A 10,226-nucleotide genomic window follows, 5' to 3' on the forward strand; every position below is an offset into this window, starting at 1 on the left:
ACATTAACTATGTGCAGGTTTTTCTGTGTATCAATTTTACTTCAATAAAGCTGAAGAAAGAGGGGAGGGGAAAAAATGAAAGGAGGAGGGGGGAGAGGAGGAACAAGAAGAAGAAGAAAAAAAAAGAAAGAAAGAAATGGCCAGTGGGCAGTTAGATCTCCAGAGAAATGTCTGAGCTAGAGACAGATTTGGAAATCCTCACTGATAGATAAAAACCAGGGGCACATGAGAGCATTCAGGAACGTTTTTATAAAGTGACAAGAGTGATAGGCCAAGGAAGAGATGAAAGAAGACCCATCTTTGAAATGGGAAGAGGAAAAAGAGCTTGCAAAACAATCTGAGAATGATCAAAGAGGTGGTGGGGGGACCCAGAAGGAAGCCCTGTCAGAAAGGAAGGAGCACACCAAGTTTCAAGAAAGGAAGTGGCCAAAAGTACTGGATACTGCAGAGAGCTCAAGATGAAAGCTTAAAAAGAATCCAGTGCCAGATTAATTATAAATTGGCATGAGGGATCTTACTGGACTGATAAAGATGTTCTAAAATTCGATTACGGTGATGGTTGCACATCTCAGTAAACTTTATGGTATGTAAATTACTCCTCAATAAAGTTGTTTAAAATTTTTTAAGTTCTGAGACACTTTCATATCTCTATGGAAAAAAAAATGACATTGTACCCATTATCTCACACCATATACAAAATGAATTCCAGGTCGATTAATGACCTAAATGTTGAAGCAAATGTAAAAGCTTTTAGAATATAATGTAGGAGAACAACTTCATGACCTCAGATTAGGAAAAGCAAGAATCAAGCCCACAGCTGTCTGTGTTCCTTCAACCAAAGAAGATATTCAGCAAATGCGACAAATCATTCCACAGGAAGGTAAATATAAACGTGACAGGATTCCCAGTTTTCCACAGAACCTGGAATAGAAGAAAGTCTCTCTGCCTTACCTCAACAGAAGCAAAAGCTGTTCATCTTCCATAACAACAGATACACGATTGTGACCACAGACCGCAGCTAAATAATGTAGACATGGTGCCTTTGTAGACTACACTGATCCATATAGTCAAAACTTTATCAAGTGCCTATTACTTGCATGACTTTTTAGCAGTGACTAGAGGGCAAAATGAGTTAAGATAGATCTCAAAATCTACAAAGGAAATAAACATTCCCCCTAAATAATTAAATCACAATCAATTCTGAAGTTATCAACAGAAATAACAAAAAACCAGCTTGGAAAAAAAATGATTGAAAGAAAACCCACTTCCATACGTAGATGGGGATGAAATATTAATAATATACAGAACAAAAGGACAGAGAAAACAATTTGAATAAATCTCAGAGAAGAAAGTTCAGAATTTGTTACTGGTCTAAAACCATGACAGAAGCAAAAAGTGGAAGGAAGTAAAGGGAGCTAAGAAGGAAAAGATAGAGCCAACAGAGTAGCAGGTTACTCAGTTTGTACTTCAGTTTTATAAGCAATGGTATTATAAGCAGAGGTTTGAAATACATCTGTGAATATACACAGGCTGTTTCCTCAGAGTAAGATATACTTACTGGCCTCTCTCTACTAAGCAAACTCCATGTACATTAAACTCTCGAGTCCATGTTTAAACTTCCCCCAACCTCTCCAGGCAGAGCTAGGCTCCTCCCCCTACAGCTAGGCAAACTCTGAACATATCATAATTAGCATTTATCACATCATATTTAGTAAACTTATTTCTATGTCTGTTTCTCCTACTAGACTGTAAGCTCCTTTAAGACAAAGAGAGTATATATCATTTTAGGCATCCTTACAGAGCCTAGAACAAAGTAGGTGCTCAGGAAATACTTGCTGAATCAATGACCAGAACTATTTTAAGAGATGGTGGCTCCAACAGAAAGTACAGACTAGACAGAGGAGAAATCAAATACAGTAAAACTAGTTAGGAAATTGCCACAAAGTTCCAGGTAAGAACTAATAAGGTACAGACTGCAGGCAATGACTGGAAAATAAGAAAACTGATGCAAAGACCATGAATGATTATTTGAGAAAAGTAGAAGATGATTACAAGATTCAAAGCCTTTGTTCCTGGAAAGTCAATTACTTAAATATTTACCGAGATTTTACTTGGTGTGATACAGCACTCTAGGCACGAGGAATACAATGGTAAGCAAAACACATACAATATATGCCCTCATTATAACATAGATAGGGAAAACCAGAGAGAGATCAAGCCTTTGGAAAAATTAAGTTTGGAATACAAGGCAACTGGAGATGTAGCACTGAAGTTCTAGAGAAAAGTCAACGACAGAAAATATTTTAGCACCACGTATAGCTCATGTTTTGTGGGCTTACAAGATCAATAAAAAAAATGTGTAGGGTGAGCTGAGATACCAAGACTGAACTTTGAACTTTGAGAAATATCTATATTGATTGGGGGGGAAGGAAATCAGGAAAGAAAAGAGGGTCAAGAAAGATAGAAAAATGGGTTTTTTTAAACTAGAAAAAAAATGAAGATGAAGAGGTGGTATATAGATAGGGTTAGTTACTTTAGAAATACACATCACTGGTACAAAATAACCTCAGCAAATACTCCCTTGGACTTGGTAAGTTTATCTCTTTAAGACCTTTCTGGAGAATAACAGGAATGAACACCGAATTATAAGGTAAGAGAAAAAAGGAAAGGAGAAAGAGAGAGAAGAAGGGGAGCAATGCAGAAGAAGAAAGGAAGGTTACAGGAAAGAAATAGGCTAATCAATTGTTATCTGAAGTCAAAGGGAAAAGATACATTAATATATAGCTGCTCCTCTGAGGTTAAATAGTGTCAAAGAAATTATTTGACATTCATCTTTGTGGAATTTCAATAATATACATTACGGTAGAGCGGATACATTGAAAATGAGAAAATGATAACTTAAAAAATTATTTATATAAAACTGACCTGTTTCAGAATCCATTTATATAAAGCATATAAATGTATACAGTATATATGTATATATTAATTTCAAATATCATTATATGCATGTTGTTATAAATATTTATATTTTGGGGTCTGAAATGAACAATAAATAAAACACAAAATATTCTAATACTAAACAGTTTACACAACCACTGAATAAGTTCAAAGAAAAGGATCATTAATTAAAAGAAACATCAGTAATTGTAAAAATCATACTAACAGCCCTAGAAAGGAAAAAAAAACAATGAAACCTTCATTCTTCCCTCTGATATTACCAGATGTAAATAAATGTTCACAAGATGAAACTAATAAAGACTGTAGTAAAAATATTTAAGATCCTTTCAATGAATGGAAAAAAAGAACAAAGCATTCACTGGATTAAAGAGCAAGGGTAAGAGCAATAGCAACAGTCATTTTTTAATTGATCTGGGAATAAAGACAGGTATCTGCCATTTTCATGATGATTTTTCTTAAAAATCCAATATGTGACATGTTCAGAGACACAGAAATCAAATCAAGCCACTACTAGAATCTCTACTTGGCCACGTTTATGAAAAGCTGTTCTTCCTCCTGGGACTTTACTGCAGGTTTAAGGTGGAATTAGAAGGAAAACAAGATTTTGTGAAGAGTCTGACAATTGCAAAAGGCAGGCTTCCCAGAACCGGTACCTCTTATAACCAGCAGATGGTGCCCTCCATAAATACAACCCTTCCAGTACATAGTCATTACATAGTATAAGGAGTTGGGTTTATTCTTGGCCAGAGACAACTAAAAAACTAATGAGAGTGTGTTCTAAGAAAAAAGAGACAAAATAAATTACGTTATTCTCCCCTAAATATATAACCTTAAGACTACATTTACATATTTTCCAACTATTATAACAAAAAGCTTTTTTCCATATAAATGGGAACTCACCATTCGCTTGAATTATCTTTATTAATTCAAATTAAGTATATTTAATAGTTATTACTATATGTTCTGGTAATACAAAGTAATTTTTAACGCTTTAGGAAGTCCTTTGAGAAAGCAGGCCCATTTTGTTCATATTTTTGGTAATGTTTATTTATAAAAGGTTAAACATATGGTTACTCTCTTGCCTACATTCTTTTTAAGGACCATCAATGTTCCAGACAGGAGTAGTATTAAACTAACTGGTTCAGACAGAAAAAGAGCCCCAGGCCCTAGAACTCCTCAACTGGCACCAGTTTCTAACTAATAACACAAAGTGTTCTGTCAAATCCCTTTAAAGTAGTATTTTTATATAAATAATGATAATATCTCTCATTTACTGAATGATTGGTATTTTGGAGTCAGTAGTCAGCTCAATGTCCCATTCATTGACAGGATAAAATTATGTACTTTCTCTATTCACATCAAACCCCAAGCACACATTCTTGTACAACCCCCCACTATCAGCAGACTGCCTCTACTTCATTGAGAAAACAGAAGCTCTGTCAAACAGAAACTTCCCCAGTCTCCCATTACTAAATCTACTTGCCTATCTACTACTACATTTGTACCTATTCCCTCCTTCCTTTATATTACCAAAGAGTACGTAAGCCTCCTCACATCAAAAACTAATCCCTTCACAAGTGCACAGAATCCCATCCTCTACAGGTCTCTCAAAGACTTTCACTTCATTAGTTATCTCCTCTTTCCTCAGCATCAGCATCCTCCTTCCCTCAGTATTCAGTATAAGTACTCTGTTCTTAAGTGGACGGAAGGCATTCAGGCAGGAAGGGAAAGAAAGTACAACATGCCTGCTTAGACTACAAATACCCTTCCAGCTACTGTCTTCTCTCTCAAATTACCTTCATAGCCAAGCTTCTCAAAAAGTAATCTGCACTTCTTCAGTTCCCATTAGCTTTTCATACTAATCCAATCTTGATTCCAGGATCCTCCATCACCAGCAATAATGCCTTTGCCATAATCAGTGTGACCGACTTCAAAAACGACGAAAGATTTTTCTCTTCCCTGTATCTACACCCTTGCAATGTGACTTTGTGGCTCCTCCCATCAAGAAGAGTGTTTTTCCAGCCCTTGAATCTGAGACGGTCTTAGGACTTGCTTTGGTCACTGGGACACTGGCAAGCTTCAAAAGTGCTTGTGCTTTGGAGTTTATTGACTTACTGTCCTTGGAACTCTGCTCCTAACAAGTGCACAAGCACAGAAGTTATCCCAGTAGAAAATGAGAGCTGTAGAGAGAGTCCCCAGTTATCCCAGCCATGATCATCATGAACGAACCCAGCCCCAGACAAACCATCAGGTGACCACAGACACTTACCTGTAGATATATGAGCAAGCCCACGTGAATCAGCTAAGGCTAACCCAGATCAGTAGAACTACCCAGCTAAGCCAAACTCAAGCTGCCACCCTGCAGAACTGGGAGCTTAATAAAAGATGGTTGTTTTAAGCCATTAAGTTTTGGGGTGATTTGTTATGCAGTAATAACTAACTAAAAGTCATCACTGCCCTCCATGTTGCCAAGTCAAACGAACACTTTTCTAATCCTAATTTTATTGATCTGAGCAGTATGACACACAGTTGACAGCAGCCTCCTTCCTGAAACACTTTTCCTTTGGTTTCTACTACACTTTACCTTTTCCTGATTTTTCTCCTACCTTACTGGCCACTGTCTCCTTTGTTTCTTTCTCCTCTATCCAACATGTACATATTAGTAATTCATCAGAGCTCAATTCTGTCCCTTCTATTCACTTTTTGGTCTATGTGTTTTTCTTCCAAGGCTTAAGCCCTAAGCTTTCTTAAAGCTACTCCAAAGACTTTACCCCACCAAGAGCTCTCTTCTGAACTCCAGTCCACATATACAACTGCCAACTTAACATTTCCACTTAGGTATTCTTAAAGGCATCTTGAACTTAAAAAAACTCAAAACCAAACAACAAATCATCTCCTAATTTCTTCCCCCTCCAAAAAACACTTCTTCGATCTTCTCTCTGTATATGGTGTCTTACTGTATCCAATTTGTTACCTCCAGAAAACTGGCAGTGACCCTTGAAAATTCTCTTTCAACACTTAAGAGCAATTATCAAGTTCTGTAAATGCTACCTGAAAACATAAATGGAATTCACCTTCACTTGTCCATTACTTCACCACAACCTAATCGAAGCCACCTCCAATTCATTCTTCATACAGCAGCCAGAATGATCTTAATATGCTAATCTCTTCATATCACTGCCTTACCTAAAACTCTTAAATAGGTTCCCACTGACCTAAAAATAAGTTCAACATATACTAATCTGACCACTTTCTCACTACACTCGAGTCATACCTCTATTCCTTAAAGGCTTCAAACCAAAATCCTTCTAAGTGTGTGCTATTCTTTTCCTCTTCTCTGTCACTCTTTCCCCTCATGCCTGACTAACACTAATTTTCCAAGTCTCATATGTCAATTCCTCAGGGACACTTTCCCAAATCTGCCCAAGCTAAATTAAATCTCTACTACATGATCTCACACCACCCCTGTACTTCTCCTTCAAAGAATTTAATCATAACTGTAAATATTTATCCTCTAATGTCTGTTTCCCCTTCTAAACTACAAACTGTAAGAGAACAAATATCCTATTTTGTTCACTGCTGTATACCTAATGCATAACACGATGGGCAAAAAGCACTCAACAAATATTTTTTCCCCAAATATTCTTAATAATAAGATGAATTATATATTATGCCCATTTTATAAATGAGGAAACTGAGGATCAGAGAGATCAACTATGCTAAAGTTATCCAGCAACTAAACTGGAAATAATCTGTATCTGATTCCCAACGCCTATTCCCTTAACCTAATAATTTCCAATCTTTGGAGCACACTGAATCCCCTAGTACTCAGGCCCAAACCCCTGCATCTGAAAAAGTTCCATGGGGATTTTTACTAAGTTTAGCAACAAGCACCCTAATAGCCAAAAAGTGTAAACAATCCAAATATTTATTAACTGGTAAATGGATAAACAAAATGTGATATATCCATACAATGGAATACTAATCAGGTGTAAAAAGAAACAAATTACTGATATAGAAGACAACGAAGACGAACCTCAAAAACATTATTCAAGTAAAAGAAGCCAGACACAGAAGACTATTCATATATGATTAGATTCACATGAAACATCCATAAAGGGCAAATCTGTAGAAACAGAAAATTAGTTGTCGGCTAGGGGTGAGAAATGAGTGACTACAAATGGACATGAATGATGTTTGGAGGGCAATGACTAAAAATCACTGACTTGTACATATAAAATCAATGTTTTAAAGGAAACACAAATGAGGGAACAATTCATTCTATCAAAGACAGTAGAGAAAGTTGTCAGCAGCACATCACAGAGAGATGGAATTTAATCTAAGCTGTGGAAGACAATAAGGTGTCTAAGTGAGGATTCAGGGCAGAGGAAACACTGGGCCATGAGCAAAAGCACAAAGACACGCTAGGTCTGAGAAAGAGACGAGCACGGGTACCTGTTACAACATAAGTGTGTTCCTAGAAAAACCTCACATTCTGCAAAATCAACACTTAATAATAACGGTTATAACAGAACATTAGCAAAACAACAATCCTAGTAAAACAGTAGCATGGTCAGTATCCACTGGCAATTGTTCTCATCATCATAATCAAACTCCTCAGCCTTAAATCTTGGAGCTCAGGCTTTCCCCTTCAAATGTAGGCTCTTGAAGGTACTTACTTCTAACAGGAAAAAATTTAGCAAAATTAAAAATGCAATCCAGTGACAGCCTTCAATTTTTTGTTAAAAGTGGGGAGAATAGCCTCACAGATATTTCACCTACATTTGCAGCTGTAGCAGACAGCGTAACAGAAAGATTAGGGATTCCTGATACTGTTAAATCTTCTGCTTGTAACAAACAGAGGCAATTTTTCATCTGGATTTTCAGCTTTTTTCTTTTTGCACTGCATCTATGGATCACTTACAGAACATTTTCCTTCATAGCACAAAAAATTTAAACAATCTTCTTGTCAAACACCTAGATCTAATATAACTTCAAACATAACATCATCCCACATTTTAAGATTTCTTTTTTTAAAATTTGCACTGAGATATAATTGACATATAACATTATATTAGTTTCAGGTGTGTGATGTAATGATTCAATATATGTATAAACTGCAAAATGATCACCACAATAAACCTAGTAGACATCCATCACCACATAGTTATAATTTTTTTCTTGTGAAGAAAACTTTTAAGATCTACTCTCTTAGAAACTTTAAAATATACAATAAGATATAAACTACAGTCACCATACTGTGCATTGCATCCCATGACTTATTTATTTTTTTAACTGGAAGTTTGTACCTTTTGATCTCCTTAATCCACTTCATCCACCTCCCCATCCCCTGCCTCTGGAAACTATCAATCTGTTTCTTGAAGCTATGAGTTCAAGGTTTTGGTTTGTTTTCAGATTCCACATATAAGTGCGTTCATACAGTACTTGTCTTTCTCTGACTTATCCATCCATGTTGTTGCAATGGGAGGGCTTCCTTCTTTTTTATGGCTGAATAATATTTCTCTGTGTGTGTGTGTCTCACATTTTCTTTAATCATTCATCCGTCAGTGGACATTCAGATTGTTTCCACATCTTGGCTATTGTAAATAATGCTACAAGGAACATGCGAGTGCATTTATCTTTTCAAGTTAGTGTTTTCATTTTCTTGGGATAAATATCTAGAAGTGGAGTTGCTGAATCACAGAGCAGTTCTAGCTTCAATTTTTTGAGGAACCTCCATACTGTCCTCCAAAGTGGCTGCACCAATATACATTCCCATCAACAGTGTACAAGGGGTTCCTTTTCTCCACATCCTCACCAAGAATTATTTCTTGTCTTTTTGATAATAGTCATTCTAAGAAGTGTGATCTGATCTCACTGTGGTTTTGATGTGCACTGAGGATTTTCAGCTCTTATCTGCATACAATGTTAAAATATTATCTTTGGAAGAAAGATAGCCCTTGAACGCTTCAAAACACTAATGTGCTAGAAAAAAAGACATTTATGACCGATGATACTTCCACATTATACTTAAATCATTCCTCTACTTATCACAGAGCTAATTTATGTTACAGAAACATGTACTGCAACAGTGATGTTAACAGAGTGATTTAACTGGAATGTGCATGTGTGTATGGACATATGTGCACATATAGGTGAAGAGAATTATAAAAGAAATTGAGTTCAGTTAATCTCAGGTTCTTCTATATCCCTGATAAGTAGTTTGGTCTTTATCTATCACATAAGGCAGTTATTGTCTGTTTTTCTTTGTTCTCTAAAGAACACAGAGAGCAATGAGATTTGTATTTTAGAACTTCCAAAGAGAGAGACATACCATTTAGAACATAAGAAGACTGCTAGGGCTTCCCTGGTGGCACAGTGGTTAAGAGTCCGCCTGCCAATGCAGGGGACATGGGTTCAAGCCCTGGTCCAGGAGGATCCCACATGCCGTGGAGCAACTGGGCCCGTGTGCCACAGCTGCTGAGCCTGCACCCTAGAGCCCGCGAGCCACAACTCCTGAGCCCGCGTGCCCGGAGCCCGTGCTCGGCAACGAGAGGCCACCACAATGAGAAGCCCGCTCACAGCAACGAGGAGTAGCCCCTGCTCGCCTCAACTAGAGAAAAGCCCGCACACAGCAACAAAGACCCAGTGCAGCCAAAAACAAAATAAATAAATTTTAAAAAAAAGAAGACTGCTGGAATATATGAGAGGCTCATAGACACAATACAGGAAGAGAACAAAACATTCAAGGGAAGGATATGATAGAAAACAGGAGAGAAGTACGGTTGAGTGGGAGAAAATGGTTAAGACAACAGTAGGCAAGCTTTACCCCTGAACAGAGAGCATCCTGACCCTTTCTCAGACCAAGACAGGTATGGTCATTTATCTCCATGGCATCCCTGTTACTGTCCCTAAACCTTCCCTCACCTAGTGAACTCAGATTGAAAAACTGTTTACAAAGAGCCGCTGTGTTCAGTAATAAGGTGCTCAGTGTAAGTAAATTAAACAGTGCCAACTCAGAGAGACCTACGCTTTCAATCCAAAACCCAATATATCTTGCATAATGCTATACTTGTATCTCTTTTAGACTACAATGAAATGGGCATAAATGTACCATCCATACTGATACCTATGGACCATACCATTGTGTGTGCAGAATAAAGTATAATTATTAATTCTACTTAATTAAAAGTAATAGGATATCCAGAATAATAATTAACAAATTTGCTTCAAAAGTTATGTACTTCCTGTACTGTAAACTTAAAACT

The 10,226-nt window shown here is 37.0% G+C and overlaps 1 protein-coding gene across 5 annotated transcripts in view; it reads right to left on the bottom strand.

The window, feature by feature from the left end:
* PDS5B (PDS5 cohesin associated factor B) overlaps positions 1-10,226 on the bottom strand; it is a 199,996-nt gene that overhangs the window by 127,959 nt on the left and 61,811 nt on the right. The window lies entirely within an intron of this gene.

Source organism: Balaenoptera physalus, assembly GCF_965194825.1.
Source record: "Balaenoptera physalus genome assembly, chromosome: 18".
Lineage (NCBI taxonomy): Eukaryota > Metazoa > Chordata > Mammalia > Artiodactyla > Balaenopteridae > Balaenoptera > Balaenoptera physalus.